This window comes from Dreissena polymorpha, chromosome 7, assembly GCF_020536995.1.
Source record: "Dreissena polymorpha isolate Duluth1 chromosome 7, UMN_Dpol_1.0, whole genome shotgun sequence".
Classification (NCBI taxonomy): Eukaryota; Metazoa; Mollusca; class Bivalvia; order Myida; family Dreissenidae; genus Dreissena; species Dreissena polymorpha.
In genome coordinates this window covers 77,501,532-77,517,030 of record NC_068361.1, presented here as the reverse complement: position 1 = coordinate 77,517,030, position 15,499 = coordinate 77,501,532, and the positions used below count along the sequence as shown (strand labels likewise).

Below are 15,499 nucleotides of genomic sequence, written 5' to 3'. Positions count from 1 at the left end.
CGACGACCTTCACAATTTCGACGAGTTAACAACAAATTGCAGCGACTGACACTTTATTTGACTTAATTTACAGGGCAATACGATTTCCGACTTCGGACGACGAATTTAAGGACGCACAGAACGTGTTTTTTATATTCTGTTATGGATATCATCCGTGTGTGATCTGATGCATCAATGGCGCCCATGTTAAAATCTTTTCTCCGAGAACAGTTAACGACAAAAGTACAAACAAAAAACAAAACACGTTCGAACTAGTATCTTACCATTAATAATCCTTTGAAATCCATAAATAATCTATTTAATTCAATAATTGACGATTTTGCATCTAGGGTCTTTAATAACTATTTTAGCATAGTTAAATAAAGACTCTTATGCCATCATATCACTATATTCAAATAAGTTTAATAACTCAATAAACTTTCTTCTTCGTCACACGCCACGTCATGTACTCTGTGTACATTACTGCTGTTAAAATGAACCGGAGCAGTTTATCAAATGAGCCTTGTTCTGAGAAAATTGGACTTAAAGCATGTGCGTAGTGTCATCCCAGATTAGCCTGTGCAGTCCGCACAGGCTAATCAGGGACGACACTTTCCGCCTAAACTTGATTTTCGGTAAGGAGGGACTTCCTTGAAAATAAAAATACCAGAAAAGCGGAAAGTGTCCTCCCTGAAAAGATTGTGTGGACTGCACAGACTAATCTGGGACGACACTTAACGCACATGCATTAAGCCAAGAATCCTCAGAACGCGGCTCAAATAATAGCCGTTGGTGAACTCGGTTGCATTTGCAGATTTCTGCATACAAATATATATTTAAACTTGAAAAATGTTTAATTTGTCCATGGTAAATTCTCTTATTTTACAAGAAAATTATTTAATATTTAATAAACAAAGAATGGAAAACATCCCATTACACAACAGATAAATGAATGCATTATACCGTGTACATAATGGGACATTCCGAATTCCAGTGTGGTGCTATTTTTAACATCTTATACTTTACACATCTCTATGCCTAACGTGAATTAAATCGGAAAGCAAATAGTGCAGATTATTTATGCATTGTGCGATATTTGTATGGCTTGTTGCACATTCTAAATTGTCAAAAGTATATGCACGGATTATAAACAATGCACATTGAACGAAATAAGGAAAATGTCATAAATTGACAATTCAAATGTCGTTATGCAGTACATTTACATGTGAAATAAGTCGCGTTTATAATAAATCGTCAAAAAGACTCGCACTTTTCTCAACTGCAATATGCAATATTGGACTACAGACAGAGTGATTTTCTGATGTAATTTTAAGTTAATGATATACTCAGCTTGTGCTTTGAATGTGTAAAACCGTTATTTTGCGAAATATATTATTTCCCGTATTATTTTATAACGCAGTCATGAAAACGGGATATACGAAAAATTAGAAGAATAGGCTAGCATGTTACGACGACCATGTATACTTTTTATGTTACATTTAGAACAACTAGAAGAATAGACGTCTTTGCAAGCACTCTCTTGCAGTTTGGAAGCACCAGGGATTCCGCTAAATGATGCAAATCCCGACATCATTATCAATTTGTCCCTGGTCATTTTGATGAACTCATAGTTACAATGTACACTTTATTTTATTGTGAATTCATTTGTAAATGAATTTGATAAAAAATAATACATGTCGCTGTTTATTAGCGTGACACTTCGCGCGAAAATTACGTCATTAGAAAATGCATTGTGGGCATGTTTTGGTTTAAGTTACCGGTGGTTAAATTTCACTATGCGCGGTTAGATTACTTTGCGGTATATCGTGTTTATACAATCGAGTTACCTTGAAGGTTACTAAACCTGAATAACCGCAAACTTACCAAGGTTTGAATGTTACCGAGCGGTAACTTTAACAAGCGTTTATACAATTGGGTGCAGTTGTCACTGTATAAATAGCAGTATATATTGATCAATACCTTGATCAGTAAATCAAGACTGTTTTTAGTAAATGTATTATTTAAATCTATGAATTTTTATTTCAATTATTGTATATACTTTTATTCAACATTCTAAGTTCAATAATTTTGCATAGTTTCACTGTGCATAACTATAGAGCTCATTCTGTTTACATTTGACTGACAAGTAGGTCAGCCATCAGCTGATTGAACAGATGTATTTAAATATAGGTCAGGAATTTTCCCACGCACCATGTAAACAATGTCTTCTCTAGTGGAGAGTGTACTGCAGTAATTTTCAATTGCTGGTATAGTCAAGGGTTTACTATAGTAGGGATGTTATTTAAATTTTTGTGTTCTATATTTAAAATGTCAGGAGCCATTTTTTCCAACAGAGGGAGTATGTAACAGGGTATTCACTCTGACACTAATCCTTTTAACAATACTAACCCAATCAAGACTGAGAGAAGTTCAGTGTGAGGGATACTTTGTAATGTATGAGTGAGTTTAATTACTAACAGTGCATGCTTTTATTGTGAGATGATTTCATAGTCATCTATATAATTTTAAATCATAACTCAACATTTGGTCACTTGTTTGTAAAACCTTGTAAGAGGTAGTAGGCTTTTTCCAATAGCCACTTTCTACAATAAGTCTTGAGGTCACTGGTGAGTGCATTATTCTATGTTTATATAATTGTTTTTTCTTGAATTGTAATTGTATTGTATTGCATATTATTATCTATTACTGTAACATAACGCACACAAAACGCACATTTGGGGCATTGTTGGATTTATATAATGATCAAAATTTGTAATAGTAAAATTTTAAAAGATTTTTTTAAATCATAAAATATAAAAAAATCAAATTAAGGGGGAAAGTTGTGTAACATAACGCACACAAAACGCACATTTGGGGCATTGTTGGATTTATATAATGATCGAAATTTGTACCACATTTCATACAATCTTAAATAGGCAGCCATCTGGATCAACAAATCATTAGCCTCGGGTTATAATTACCGGACACGAATATTTGCTTACCGTATGTGTCAATCTTCGGTCATTTCCGTATGTATTCGTTAGGTGTCCGTTGCATACGTATATTTAGGTTGCAGACACGTGACTTAACAAACGGCCAATCAGAATTGTACATGTAGACACGTGACGTTACACAGCCAATCAGAATTGTACACATAACAATTATCAAAGCTTTCGTTGTTTATATCTATATTTATAGACAGTCTTACTTATACGGCCGAACATACAAGTCGCATTATTGCTGGCTTTCGCGGGATGGGCCCGTTGCGGGCTTCGCATGTATCTTGTATTTGACAAACATTTTGGAAACGTTGTGCAGTGTTAATAAGCAGAAATAAAACGCAAAGAAATCAGAAATGAACTTTGTTTGTTACTGTGTGATATCAACGAACAATGTGTAATTACGCTACATTACAATGAATTATTTAAATTGTTATTATAATTGTCATTTGTTAATTATAACATGATTTTTATTCATGTTTCAGGCCATCATTTACATCATTTATACTTTATTGTATTAAAAGCTTGGAACGTAAAACCCAGGTTGCGTTATAAACTCAAACCCCGGCTACAATTATTTTCAAGAATCAAGTTACAGTAAAATTTATTTCAACAATAATGAAATTGAAAATCAGTGCAATGTCTGAAAATGTTAACCATTCAAAGTCAGCTGTAACAAGTTAGATGCAAAAAAATTAAGCACTGTGTTTTATCGCTTATTTTCAATTACGTGATCAATAAAAATAGGTAAATGTTACCTCTTATTTCTGTTAAAATGTATCAGCATCAGTTAGACTTTTAACACAAAACCTTTGTTCAAGAAATGAAAGTGAAAGTCAATTCCTGGAAGAATATCAGCTAAAATTAGATTCTCCATATCCATTGGTTATAAAAATTGAAACGACCAATCAAATTTTTACCAGCCATGGATTTCCTTAAGTTTGGTTCTAAATATAGCCATTCCTGAGGAATGAATCTATTTTCTAAAAATGCGTATATGCGATTAAATCGACAATCTGTAATAAATACTGATGATAATGATTTTTTTATTAAACATTGATTTTTGAATTATTTTAAGGTTTTCAATCATAAATTATTAGACTGTTTCTATAATTCGAAAAGTTGGGCGTACACAAAAATTCAAAATGGCGAACATAAGTTCGCTTCTTACCATTGCGCTTCTATATTTTGTAAGTTTCTTGTTATTCGTTCATTAATCATGCCAAGTTTCTTCATTTTCAATATCTATTTTAACTCTTACATGTGTTTTACATCCTTTCCCAATAATTGTTTTAAAGAATTCCTCCAAAAATGAACGAAATCGCATCTGTTTGCCACGTAATTTTTCAAAGGGTTACACATCACTTATACTTCTGAATCCATATTTTTCCCCTGGTCTACTTTCGGTTCTTTGGTTTTAAACCATTGCCCGATGTAATAATTTATTTCGAATTATTACACGTTTCACATGAATATTTGCAGGATATGAAAAGGTCTTTTGTGGCAATTGTCATTGCTGACAACTTAAAGCGGGTATATACGATTTTTATATGTGCTAAATTGTAAAATATTGATACAAATATGTTATAATAACACACAATTTGCAAGAAAAATGATACATTTAAGACGAATTTCATAAAATACAGCAAATACAAATTAGCGCCCCGAGCCGATTGTGACGAAGATAATTCGTAATTATTTTCCTACAATAACCGATGCATTCGTCTTTTTTGTAAGTGTTCATGTGTCGTATGAATCGATATCGCTGCAGGAATTTCAAATGAACCGTTAAACTAAATTTAGATTCACATCGTACATGCATGATATACATGCTGGCGAATTCGGCTGTACAGCCTTTTTCGATTTGAGAATTAAATATCTGGCTTATTTAGCATTTTTCGGCACATGTTCTTCTTAACTTTTATTTTAGTTTATATTGAAATATATGTATAATCAGTTTTTTACACATTTTATATTTATTACTAAATATTTGACAAGATCGTATATACCCGCTTTAAGGTTCATGTAAAGTCCCAAAATGACCCCACATAGATTAAATTTTAAAATATAAAAATGATCAGTAATACCCAAAATAAGTTAATGAAATTTACATATGGTTGCAATAATCACATTTTTATTCCATATATGTATACAATTAAAAAAAAAACACTCACAAATGTCAGTAATAATGTAATTATTAGCAAAAATATTGCAATGTATGGCAAATTCTCAATTAAAAAAAAACACAAATGCACCAAATAAAAACACCAACAGTATATGCAAGTTATATGTAAGGTACTCCAAGCATTGAATTGCGTCAATACAGCCCCACAAAGACACTATGCGTATTTCAAAATGAACATGTCAATGCCATGAGTCGCTATTTATAGATTTTGGAAAAATACTAACTTTCCACGCGCATAGCATGCTATCAATGAGAGTTATGATCTTATAAAATAAAATTAATGAAAATATATCATTTTCATAATATCTCCATAACAATGACACTTACTTGAAACGCACTATTTGAAAAGAATCTTGATATAATTGACTCTCCTCCCGATTTAATTTCATCGGTCGTCCATCTTGGTCAGAAATGTGTATTGATTCGTATTTGCGAATTTGTTAAATATTGCTTATATTAAATATTTACTTTATAACATAACTAGAAATAACCTCATAAACAAATTATACAAATTTTAGAACAAACGGATCGTAGTAATTTATAAATGATCGATTTTGAAACGAAATATTTTTCGAATATACTTCCGGCAAATAATGGCTACCTGAACAAGTAAACATGACGAGACAATAACAAATGCATTTTTTGATCGATGACAAGGTTTTTATAGAAATGTAAGTGTTCAGTTGGTTTAATATGTACGTGTGCCCAACATTTGTATAATTCATTTTTCCGATTCCACAAATATTATGCCTTGATTGTTAATTGAAATATTGTTATGTTGACTTCCTTGAAACCGGATGTTTTATGCCCCACATGTTTAACTAACGTGTATGGAGTTCGAGATGTGACATAAACATGTTGTAATTTGTTTTAAGGTAGCCAATTAGTCATCGTTCCGAGTCCTATATATTTCAAATGAACAATCAAAGTGTTTGCCTTTTGGTAATATAGTTTATTTTTTGTAATTGTGTCATTTTGTGACTATAATGAGTACTGTATTGCGAGTAAATAAGTAATTTTGAAAATGAAGGTTCACTGGTAAGTCCACCATACTTAAAGTAGTTCCCAATTATTGTGTTAACTTTTGACATTTTTTTATGTTTTTCTTTTGCATATTTTAGGATTGTTGGTGTGTGTTGTGTGGACTTTTCATTTATAGTACCTAACATTAAGTGTATACAATATTTTGACCAAAGGAATTTGTTCAATTTAACTCTGTTTGTTATTTTGATAATTTCATGCATGCGCTGTATATTTCTTCTAAAGCAACATTTTGCATCATATTTTTTTTATTAGCATTTTCTTATATGTTCTACAAGTGTTTACGATGCTATTGACTTATAAATTGAATTTATTGCCATAATATTTATTGAAGTATTCCTATGTGAAGAATACGCCTTTTTACACTTTACATGAACCTTAATTGTTGATATAGTTGCAATAATCCAACTCCTAGTCCAAATTGTTGACACTCTCAAATATTAAGCTACTTTTTAAATGGGTAATATTTGGAGCGTTCAAAGGGGGAAAGACCAAATTAATGGTGGGAATTTTTTCTTCTTTGTCTATATTGTTGCGCAAGGATTTTGTGCGCAACATTCAAGCCCCGATATAAGACACTTAATATCAACGGATTGCAATAATATTTACATACCTGTGTAGATAATTCATTTCTCGATAATGTTCCGTAGAAATTATGTAATGACACTTTGAATTTTGCACGCCTGATCAATTTAAATCCAACCACTATTCAATTTTTCAATATCTCTCGATTCGCTCGCTGTGTAGATATAAATCGATAACACGACCTCGATGTAAAGCATCTGGTTTAAAGTGGGAGAATAAACAGCGTAAAATACAGTTTGCGTTCGTCTGTTGTGGTGCAGAGCGTTACATAGTAAACCGATGTTATACTTTTCTGGATTAATTTAGCATTGTTTTCTTTCTAAATTGACAATTAAAAAGTTCTGAAATAAATTACATCTTTTATTTTAATACTGTACACAAATAATTTTGATACAGATCGTACAGTATACCGTCCTCCTATGTAACGTAGGATGTAAGTAAATCAAACAACACAGACAGAGGTGCGAAAAAGACATGCATAAAAACTTGCTGAAACTTTGAACAGTGAATAGAAACTGCACCATATCTGTTTTGAACATATGCTTATTAAATCGACAAAGATTAGCATACTAGATCTAGTTAGGTAAAAGTCTGTGTTAAAAGCTCATGTTAAATAAAATTACGCTTACACGTTACACCGTAATGCCTTCTTCTGATTGGTTCATATTCAAATCAGTTTCATGACATGGCTACAGGTCAGTGATTGGTTTGCGATTTAAGCAGAAGTTTAACTGAAGAATTTATGCCTTTCCAACTTCAATTCGACGATATTTGAGGTAAAAATGGACTTCTGAACTAAAACTGAATGAGTTGGTTATGTTATTTTGCAATTTTACGCATATCAATGAAAATTTAAACTTTCTGGTTTCCAACACATTTTTGACTTTTCTCCGATAAGAAGTTCCAAAGAATTTAGCCCATATAAAAAGTATCTCTTAATTCTTTGCTCGTCTTATAAATAAGACTAATCCAACTCCCAGCTATTGACCCTCCAGGTCGCTGGGAGTTGCAACTGCTAACCCGATTTTCCATAGAAACAGTTTAACCGGAAATAATAGCCACATGAACTATTTTCTGGCATAAATAAACACAAATAGATCTAGGTTTTTTTTTCACTTTTTGGGAAGATAGCCCATGGCTTCGGAATTGGGAATTTTATCGGCATTTTCATGAAATTGGGAAAATAAATTAATTAGCCTTTTTTTCCATACGAAAAGTCCACTGATTAGGGAAATACTAAATTTGATATAACTCTTTATAATCATTCAAATTAAAAGAACAAAATCATATTATTATACTTTGTTAGATGTAATTGAATTAAAATTGAGATAAAATACGCATTAGACTTCGTTCTAAAAAAAAAAAAAAAAAAAATTTTTTTTTTTATTTTTTTTTTTTTGGAAATTGGGAATTTTTTGCCACATTTTGGGAAAAAAGTATACTTTTTGGGATTGGGAACATAGCCGAATTTCGGCTATAAAATCGGGCCAAAAAAAAACCTGCAGATCGTAAATATATCCATAATGCGCAAATTAAAACAACTTACATGATATGTTATGCTCGCATAATATTGATATTAATCCAAAGTTTCAAAAACCTTCATTTAAATGTCTATGTTATTGCAATTGTCAGATCTGAGTATTCCGAGTAATTCTGAATTAGAAAATACAATATAGACTATCTCCGGAATCCTCGGCGAGATAGATCTCGTGTCTAATCTACCAATTGTAATAGACCTACCATTTCCGGAACATCGGTAAAATAGATCGAATCGTCAATTCAAAACGTAGGCTTTCGGTTTGAAAACGGATTGTATATAAAGTTTTTGTTTTGAGTATTTCTCCACAATTCACTTGCAAATTGATATCGGTAATAACAGGTATTGTGTTTGTAACGATGTATTAGGTGTATTGAACTCGATTTTATCGACAAATGTGAGAAATTATTTTTTGACATGGAATTTCGAGTAACCAAGAAGAACTCTGAGCTGTACGTATGCACTTTTAAAAGCTCAGAGCATTCAAGAAGAACTAATTGTTGACAGTGCTAATCTGTACTACAAGGAAATTGATTTGGTACATTACTGGCAGGGCTCGCGCTGACGTTCGCCATTTGAGCCATTTGCGAAAATTTTGAGAATTTGGCTCAAGAAAAAATCTGATTTGCAAAAATGCTTAAATCTTGTATAATTTTATTTAAAACATCCCCCATATAAATCCAGCCTGGTTTTTAATATTGTTCTCTTTGTTTCAATGAAAGTGTTGGCAATTTGAACAATAAACAAAAATCGGTCTGCACAAGAACATGAGACATTGCTTGACCTTATTATTATTGAAGCGCACATGGTAGCTGGCCAATCAACATTGAGTTCGCTCACACATTATGATATAATATTGGGTAATTCATGCGCAGACATTGTATACTTGGAATACACAGTTGATATTGTCGTCTGCCAACAATAAAGCGGCTGATGGCAAACGTCGTATTTAAAGATAAACAAATGAAAAGAAGCGTAACAATAAATGAATGATTTCTAAGCTGATCACTTTACACCTTTCTACCGACTATTGATCTGAATTAAGGATGATAATTAAATAATTTATTAGTGCTATATCATTGATGTTACACCTTTCTGCCGATTATCGTTTGAAATTAAAAGGTATATAAATTGTTTTTTACCCACAAACTATGATATTGTAAAGCAATATGTAAACAAATTGTATAATAAATACGTATTTGCTAGATTACTGGTTTTTATTTTCTGCAGTCAAACGATATGCACATTTTATTTCATGTGCAAAACGCGTACAATTTTTCGGACAGTCGTTTTGAGATACATTATTTTTCGTTGATTATAATTTATTAACGAAGTTCTTTATAGAAGAAATAGAATGACGAATACACGGACGGTGTTTTTTATAATATTTCGAATTGTATTCACCTGAAATTGCAATTGGAAAGACTATAAAAAAGAACAATTAGTAAGGGCTCTGGGTGGGGAGGGGGGCACTGCCCTTTATTCTTGTTGGGTTCCTGAGGCTGTGGTTCCAAGACCCCTCGCTTAATTTTCAGGATTTCAAATTTGGGACATTCGACACCACTGTTAAATGTACATGTATAAAATATCTTATGTTTGTACTTTGACAAGTACCATAATCATTATTTCTATATTGAAATCTGTAGAATATATTATGATATGTGATATGCCCTTGTTGTCATTAAAAGAAATATAAAAAAGTTGATAGTATATATTATTAGTATTATTTCAAAACCAGTTTTCCCGCTTCGAAACAATGAAAACTGGTTGGCTCAAAGTAATTTTGGGCCAGCGCTAGCCCTGACTGGAGCATATAAAGTCATCTTAAAGGCATTATTTGTTATCAGATCACAGTCACTAAGTAGCCCTTTGGTGTAGACCTGAGTGGCATACGGTATTCAGTGTGTGTTTTTCACCATTTTGGGAATGGGGCTGAGTCCCTTTGAATTGGGAAAAAATTGTGGCGTTTTGACTTAAATTGGAAAATTAGTATTCTTGTTGTTTTATTAAAAAATGCTTACAAATTGAGAATATAAGTGTTTTCAGTATATTTACTGAGGTTGAACTTATTTGGTTGGGAGAGATAAACATAATATTAAGATCTATAAAAAAAAAACATTTCAAACCTTCCATTTGGAAATTTTTACTCCGATTTGGGAAAAATGTATATACTTTTTCCATGGGGAATAGGGCCGATTACGGGACCCGATTTTGAATGAAAAAAAATACTGATATTGTGCAAGTTTATCTGTGACATCACCACATCTGTTTTAGGCTAGGTTAGGCACGAACACACTTCATTGAAATCAAAATCAGTGCCAACTTCTAATTATATTTTATCTTCTGACTAGTAATTATTTGGTAATTAAAATGCTTTCCATTTACCGATCCCTTGCCTGGGAATTTGAATTTTGAAATCAGAGTGTCCTGGGAGCTTGAAATCTGATAAGTGTATTTTTTTATTTTTTTTAATATCTGCAACTTTACTAGTCATTTTTTCGACGATGCAGAGTCTGAAAACGTCTGTCATCTCATTTACCAATCGGTTGCTAGATAAGGTAGTGTCTGGATTGTTATTGGGCGAATTAACCAGTTTGTACTTGCATTTTATATACCCAGATGCGATTAAATATGCATTATTTTTTTAATGCGCAATAAAGCCCCAAATACATGTATCTAACGCCTTGTGTATTATATCACCCAAAAAAATTCATAAGCAGGTTTCGTCTGTCAAAACAATTTTTGGTTGGTCAGTAAACATATCAAAGTAGCTTACTCAGTTATATCCTGATGATGATCTCGGAAAGGAGACTTGCTTGATACATTAAAAGTTACATTAATTAGTTTAGAATAGCTAAAATAAAAATGAGTACCAAACAAACATACACTGACAACCCAAAATATGTGAAACAAATTAACTATTTTAATGAAAACAAATATTGGTTTATTATCAAAAAATGTTTTTTGACTTTCTCCCGATTTTCATTAAATGACTTGTTTATGTTGCCCGAAATCTAACTTTACATTCAGTTGTCAAGTGGTCATTGTAATAGAATATGAATGAAACGCGCTCTGTGAAAAGGGGCTTTAATGCATGTGCATAAAGTGTCGCCCCAGATTAGCCTGTGCATTCAGTTTAATTTGATAAAACAACAATTAAGAAGAGGAATATGTTCGAATAGCTCACAGAGGCTATTAGTATAGCTGAAATAAATAAAAAAAATTGTGTAGGTAAAACTATTATGCAGCTGCTAACCTGCAAGCTGACATGATATTTTTGTTTTGTAATGATTTTAATTTATATTCCAGATAGAGCTAGGGCTAGGAGCAAAATTGTCTGAAGAAGAATGTCGCAGTCTAGGCTTCACACCCAATCTAGTATGCACATCATGTAATCTCCTTGACGAACACAATCTAGCAGCATTAAAAGATGATTGTAGAAGATGTTGTCAAGATGATGCTGGTGCTGAGGAAGCATTAAAGGTATTGCTTTATTTTTATTTGATCAAAAATGAAAAATCTCTAAAAGGTAACCTTTATAATCATTTAACAATTGTAAAATCAAGGGTTTTATTAATAAAAAGATTTAATTCAAGGTTTGTTATCATAGTCTATAAATCTGCAATGAAATCCATGTAAAAAATAATTATGTTGAATTTTAAATATATTTGAAATTTCTGCATTGTACTTGACCTTCTCAGGGGCCAATACATTTTCTAATTAAAATTTGAACCGATATCATTATTAAAAAAGATTACCTAGTTTGAAAAATGCATTTGTTTTACTGGTGGCAGAATCATATATTTATAAGTTATATTGTTATTTTTAGTAGTATTTCATAACTGCACAGGGGCAAGCTGGACAGTACAGAAAATAATTTTGTCCAACCCTGATAATATTGTTATTCAAAATTTAATACAATTATTTGTTCGAAATTCATTTGCACAATTCTCTTCGACTTTACCATTGAACGGTTCAATCTCTCTGAAAATGAAGTTCTGTGATTTTAGAATTTTCATTTGTTTTTTCAGGTTTATCCGTATGCAGAGCTGCGTGTTTGCGGATGAAAATTGGGGAGGTATCCTCAGGTGCAGGGTGAGTGACACAGTCCAAGTGTATTGACACAGTCCAAGTGTATTGACACAGTCCAAGTGTATTGACACAGTCCAAGTGTATTTTCACAGTCCAAGTTTATTGACAGTCCAAGTGTATTGACACAGTCCAAGTGTATTGACACAGTCCAAGTTTATTGACACAGTCCAAGTGTATTATCACAGTCTACATGTATTGACACAGTCCACATGTATTGACACAGTCTAAGTGTATTGACACAGTCCAAGTGAATTTATTTGTAAACTCAAATTATATGGGGTCAGTTTCATCATATTTGAAGTTTTACTATGAACAAAAAAGTATTTAAGGAAACATGAAAGACAGAGATTTTAATTGGAACTTCTGGGGGGAAAAAATGTGATTGATGTCAGTTTCGCTAAGTTTGCCAGATATCGGATAAATGCAGTAAAACTGTACCCTGAAGGACATGGTTCAGTCAATATTTGTGGAAAACCTGTCCATTGTGTCTAGTATTTAATGGAGGTAGAGTTGAATAGAGATAACAGACATCAAGGCCAGCAATTAGTAGATAAGATTAAAAATCTAAATAAGAGCTAACATTTATTATGGCATCTAATAAGAAAGACTGTATTTTACAATATTGCAGACATTGAATCATTTACTATATTATTATGCCAGATGCAATACTATAGTCTGTCTTCTGATAATATGGAATGTTTGCAATGGTAAAAAAACGTTTGATATAATAAGAAGGTATATGGTTGCATCCCCAATGACAGTGTGAGGACCATGCATGTTAGTCGCGTAGTGGATATGGTGTCTGCCAAGGGTTGGAGAGGTCATGGGCTCGATCCCTACTCAGAGAGCGTTCTTTAGATCTCCTTAAAAGACACTAAGTACTGGTTCTACCCAGAAAACTTACTCAAGAGCATTTAAATGAGCCTTAGGCTTTTGATGCACTTGAGTGTAAATAAATGGGTTTAAACTATGTGATTACTTATGTCCATTTTACAGCCTTTGTGAAGAGCGACAGGCCGCAGCAGTTTCCGGGTCTCGAGGTGAAATACGTTCGAGGCGCGGACCCTGAGATATACCTCCTGGATGAGGACAAAAATGTAAAGGAGACGCTAGGAATTGAGAAGTGGAACACCGACTCTGTAGAACAGTTTTTCCACGAGAGGTTGAAAAAGTAGAGAAGTGTGTGGATGCGTTTGTGTGGGACAGTTTGCATTGAGAAGTTGTATGGATGTGAGAATAAGTGCAGACTTGTTTGTGAGAGTCATGTATTGTTATGCATATTTGTGAGTTAGTTATCCTGCTACAATAATACAAAAAATGTAGTGGAATGTAATGGACTTTGGGAACATGTGTCTTCTCCTAGTTTTAATTCATGATTTTCTAACATAGTAATAGTCCATTTACTAAAACTTGTATAGAATCTAAAGGAAATTAATACAATGTCAGAATATGGTTTTTATTCAAAAAGTGTAATAAGCTCATGCATGAACATTTGTGTTTCTTTTGTCTACATTTTAACTCTTATTACATGCATGTAGTCATCATTTTCTGGCAAATCTTTATTCTATTTCCTGACATTGTTGCAGAATAAACAGTTAATAAAAGATGTTCAGAAAGAACTGCTCGTGAACAGCAATTGTGTGAGGTTTTCTTTGATGTAAGCATACATCTTTAAATAAATATGTCATTTGTTTTTAGTCATCCTTTTCATTCAAAGTTACAAATATCATAATGCAATGCATACAATGCAATTACTTGAATAAGTTAATTTCGTGGTATGGTAAAGTTAATGTTGCTTAAGTTAAGTTTGGAAAAACTACCATGTGGTTCTGGTAACAAATTGAGGAAATGTAGTTTGACACATTGTTCATTGCTGTGTTTTAACTGATGAAATCCAGATATTTACATTTTAAGTTCACATAGTCTTTAATACTCTTTATTTTTATGTTTGAATTATACTTATTTAAGCATAAAAATACGTTTCATATCATGCTGGAAGTGAGTTTTTATTTGTGTGCATATGACCTCAATTATTGTTTATTATGATGTAATTGTTAGACCATTATGATGGGAAAAAAATTATCTTTGTTATTAACTATTAAAATAAACTCTTTCAATAATTTCCAACTTTATTCTTCAACGACTAAGCATTAATGTCAGCATTATCCAATTATGTTCTTAATGACAGTTTTACTTTAAACCTATTGGCTTGTAAAATTGGAGGGAGTGAATATGATTGGATGATTCAAACGAGCATTAGTTTGGTTATTGAAGAATATCGCTGTAGATATTGATAAGTTTATTTTGAGTCAGAAAATTGTAATTGATGCCATTTCGAGAAATATAAAAAATAATACAAAAAGCTGTTTTGTGTTGTACTATTTTTAATATCCAACAGTCTTTGAATTTCTTCATTTTAAGCTTACGAGAACAGACTCTAAACTGCGTCTTAAATATATGACAGTGTTTAGCTTATTCGCTTTGGCGTAATTAATTGAGCGATTTTGAAATGATTAAATCAAGCGTTTGTATGTGAAAACATTCCCCACTACACGTTTCTCACTTGGTGGTTTCTTCTAGGTTTCACTTTAACCTGAGCGCAATACATAGACACCAGCTTCATTGATCATCATTTGAAAAAAATATGTATTTCATTACGTGAAAATCGAAGAAGAAGAATATAAGCGTATTTGCGTTTTGAGCTTTAAACCTCAACTTACTACGATGAATACACACTAGGAAGTTTCCTGCCAGTATTTACGGTCACTATTTTTGTATGCAGAAACGTTTAATTATTGAATAATCTTTGGTATGCAATATGCAAACATTCTGACAAGCAAAAAAAAGGATTTGTAGGGTTATACGGGAGTATTGTCCTTGAAATTTGAAATTTATTAGCTCTACCGTCGAGTAAGGTAGTAAAATTGACACTCGAATACATGAGCAAAATGTTCGGCTCATTACCTCCCTTCGACTGGAGTATTGATGCACACAGTTGACTAAGATTGGTCTTTATATAGAGACAGTGCGCTGTGCGTGATCCATGAGGATGGTATGGTTATTTTTTTCCTTCTTGAAAGT

The 15,499-nt window shown here is 32.4% G+C and overlaps 1 protein-coding gene and 1 pseudogene across 2 annotated transcripts in view; one reads left to right on the top strand and one right to left on the bottom strand.

Moving 5' to 3' along the window:
• Nucleotides 1–3,814, bottom strand: part of LOC127838051 (signal transducer and activator of transcription 5B-like) — a 53,084-nt gene extending 49,270 nt beyond the window's left edge. For both annotated transcript variants that reach the window (XM_052365565.1, XM_052365566.1), the window contains exon 1: nucleotides 3,737–3,814. The gene's annotated coding sequence lies outside the window, so the exon portion shown is untranslated. The remainder of the gene's footprint in view (nucleotides 1–3,736) is intronic.
• Nucleotides 3,815–4,004: 190 nt separating this feature from the next.
• LOC127838052 (selenoprotein F-like) lies at nucleotides 4,005–14,782 on the top strand (annotated as a pseudogene).
• Nucleotides 14,783–15,499: the final 717 nt, after the last annotated feature.